A 3,827-nucleotide genomic window follows, 5' to 3' on the forward strand; every position below is an offset into this window, starting at 1 on the left:
CTTTAACGTTTGCGGAGCAGCCATTTCGAAACGTGCTGGCGAGTGCTGGCGAGTGTGTGTTTCATGTTAGACCATGCAAGCTTAGATGACAATTGTTTGTATTGGTCTGTACTACTACTTAAAGTTTTTCCCATCTTTTCTGAATCACCCTGTGTATGACGATTACTATACTATATAGACAGTACTATAGAGGTACATAATGATCCTATATTGGGAATTCCCACGAACAAAATTTTATTTTAGCAAAACTAATGCGTGCGAGTACAGTTGTGTTCTTACAGTGTTTTGTGTCATTTATGAATATTATAAATATTTTATACTTCTCAAACTTTGCAAAAGAAAACTACATTGAAAATGATTCATTTTATAAACCGAAAGTTAATACTTAGGTTTTTAAATATATGCATTGGGTTTGGATTGTATTGCACAGCGATATAAACATTTTCAGGGCCGTGGCACTTTCACATAAAAGAGTTGTAAAAAAAAAATTTCTCCAGCCCAGCTGAAGCCCCAACCACCGTTTTCGATTTCAGAAATGTCAACTAGTGTCTGATGGCGTGATTACCACAATGTCTTCCTCTTCTTCTAGTTGTTCAATCAGTTCCAGTTGTTCGGATATGTCATCGTTCCCGAGGACACCTTGACCGAGTTCCTCTTCGAACGAATCCAGACTTTCAATCAATCTATCTTCGGTATCTGCGGTTAATTCATTTCCTGAAGCCACAACGATTTTATCTCCGTCACCATCAACTAATTTTTCCCCCACATCTTCCAAATCTGCGACATATGTTCCAGATGCGAATGCATTTTTCATTTCAGATATAACATCTCTATCGACACTTGAAGCTGTGTCTGGATATGCAGATGCTGGCATCTGCTGTTGTTTCTGTTTCAAAAACTGATCCGCTTTGATGGCATCGGATAAATCAGGGAAGAGGTTCTCGTACTCGACTGGATCAGCAATGGCCTGGGAGGCCTTTTCATTTACTTTCTTGATGTTCTCCTTCCAAATTTTCACCACCTTTGATACCTGGCTCGGTAAATACGTCCTGGCAAAAAAGGCAGCTTCAGGAACACGGCCTGTTCTTAACAAGATGTCTAAAGCTTTTTCTTTGTTTCCAAGGAGAAAATATGACATGAATGCTATATTATTGATACCACTAGCTTCTACGCTTTGTCCCAGCTTTTCCACCATTGCTGCATTGCCGGTTGATGTGGCAAGTAGCAATAGTCCTCCATAATCCTTAGCCTGATGCAAGCACTCTTCAGCCAGCTGGAATTTGCACTGGGACATCGCCAGATCTGCCAGCTGTTTCCACTTGTGATCGGTTTCAGCCTCTGTAGCTAACTCGTAAGCGATATCCAGGTTGCCGAGTTGCAACGCCAACTCAAACTTGTGATCTGCATCAGTTGTTACAGTGAGAGCTTGTGCCTTATAGCCCTGTTTCTCTAAGAAGTGAGCGACTCGAGTTCGCTGCTCGATCGGCACAGATGGAAGGACACCCTGTGCAGTTACAAAATCCTCTCTCATGACTGCAGTTTCGTACTCCAAGACGGAGAGCAACAAGGAATATGATACAACATTCAGTTCTTTGTCACCAAGGTACAAGCGATTGTCTTTGGGAATGTATCCCAGAAGATACATGACCCTGTCCAAATGAGCGATTGTCACAATCTCGCCACCGACATAGTAATTCAGTCGATTTACAGAGGTTGTGTAAATGAAACAATCTCCAACCCACAGGCCTGTTTTCACAGTTTCTTGTACTTCCCCGATAACATCGAAAGCTTCTTCAATTCCATCCTCCGCTATTGTAGACTTTGAATGTTTGGCTTTGGCCACTGCTTCGGCACTATATCGCAGGATGTAAAATGAATCTTCCGCTGCGATACACAAAAGCTCTCCGCTCTCTGACCAGAAAATGTGCTTCGGTTGGATTTCTATCCTGCGTACCAGATCAAGCGTTTCCCATTCGTAAAATGTCAAGCCGCTCACTGACTTAACGCCCAACATGAAACCTCCAAATATTCCATCTGCTCCACCATCAGGTTTGAATACCTTTTTCTCTTTGAAGTTCTTGAAAATCTTTATAGATGTTTGACTCTCCTTGACGGCATACTCAGATGATTCCAGCGCCCACACAAACTCTTGAGCAGAACCAAAGCTTTTGTTTCTCAATGCCATTGCAGTATAGATGATGTATTCTCCGTCACCACAGATGACGACAAACCTACCATTGGGATTATGCGAAACTGTCTGCGGATATATCTCGCAGCTACCCATGTCTTTAATCTGCAACGGAAGTCTCTCGCCATCTTTTATATCTGCATCAGAGACAACTTTCAAATTCGCTTGCTGAAGTTCCGAATGCCTGGCCCAAATTATCTTCCCGGAGCTGTCCATGGACATAGCGGGCTCTTCACGGCCCAACTTGATGATGATACTTCCTTCATCATAACCCAATGCAACGTTATTTGAGCCCCGCAGACACGAAATTGACCAAACTCTCTCCAATCCGTAGTTCAAAGTGTTCTTAAGCCTGTAGGTATTTGCATGCCATATCTTGACTGTACCATCTTCTGATCCCGTCATTATTATCGGCAGCTCCGGATGGAAAGTGACAGCCGAAATATTCTGTGTGTGTCCCTCTAGAGTTTGGATACAAGTTTTATTCTGGTAATCCCATATCTTCACCAACCTGTCATCAGCACCGGAGATGAGATACGGCTTCTCGCCACCCTGATAATAATCAACACAGTTCACACCTTTCTCATGTCCCTCTAGAGTGAAGTTCGGGGACGTCGAACCCAACTGCCAGACCTTGACGGTCCTGTCAAGGGAAGCACTAGCGAAGGTGTTGTTGTCCTTAGGATTGATGGCGATCTGCATTACGTAGTGGGAGTGTCCCTCGAACACTTGAGTGCACGCCCAGTTCTTGTCCCAATTCCAGAGCTTGATGAGCATGTCGTCGCTAGAGGTCAGGACCAGAGGCTGAGTAGGATGGACCACGATGGATCTTATATAATCCGAATGCGCCTCGTACATGTGGACTCTTTCCAACGTGTTGTAGTTGAAGACCCGCACTTGCATGTCATCCGAGCCGGATAATATCCAGTTCTTCCTGGGGACGAACCGGGCCGCCCTCACCGGTAGATCGCACACCTCGAAGGACTTGACTGTTTGGAGCGACTCGTAGTTCCACACGTGTATTTGGCCGCTGTAGAGACTCGCCAACATCCACGGCTCCGTGGGATGCAAGTCGACGCACTTGACGCGATCGCTCCTCGCTAGAAGCTTGCGCTTCACATCCAATTTCAGCGGCATTATTATAATGATGATTATCTTATTGTTAAGGTTAGAGGGAAAATATATTCGCGTCGAGATATTTCGACTTCACATACAATAATAATTAAGGGAGTAGCCTCCTCCGACTGCAGCTGCTTTCGACTTATATACCGTAGTGCCAACACAGGAATGACACGTTTAATAGGTTGTAAACATGTGCTAGGGCCTTTGCAATGACTGGAATTTTGAACAGATTTGATTACTGCGATATTTGGCAGATGAAATCGTTTTACCAAAAAAAACAAAACAAAAAACTCATCAATTAACGAGAAAATTCACCGACAATTCATCGCCACTCAATTTACCGATATGAAAATTCACTGGCAACCGGCCGTCATCAATGGCTGAGCGACAGAGTGAGTGGACGTATCAAGTGAGAGTGTCAGTCACCGAGCTGTGGAGTCACTCACTCCACAGCTCGGTGACTGACACTCTCACTTGATGAGTGTGAGCTCACACTCTCACTGTGTGAGTGGGTTAG

The 3,827-nt window shown here is 44.2% G+C and overlaps 1 pseudogene across 1 annotated transcript; it reads right to left on the reverse strand.

The window, feature by feature from the left end:
- Positions 1-210: 210 nt before the first annotated feature.
- On the reverse strand, positions 211-3,483 carry LOC149084510 (coatomer subunit beta' pseudogene; annotated as a pseudogene). Its single transcript, XR_016192983.1, has one exon. The product of XR_016192983.1 is annotated as a coatomer subunit beta' pseudogene (transcript).
- Positions 3,484-3,827: the final 344 nt, after the last annotated feature.

This window comes from Pholcus phalangioides, unplaced genomic scaffold (genome assembly GCF_987345545.1).
Source record: "Pholcus phalangioides strain wild (caught in Gottingen) unplaced genomic scaffold, Ppha-v1.0 ptg000008l_1, whole genome shotgun sequence".
Lineage (NCBI taxonomy): Eukaryota > Metazoa > Arthropoda > Arachnida > Araneae > Pholcidae > Pholcus > Pholcus phalangioides.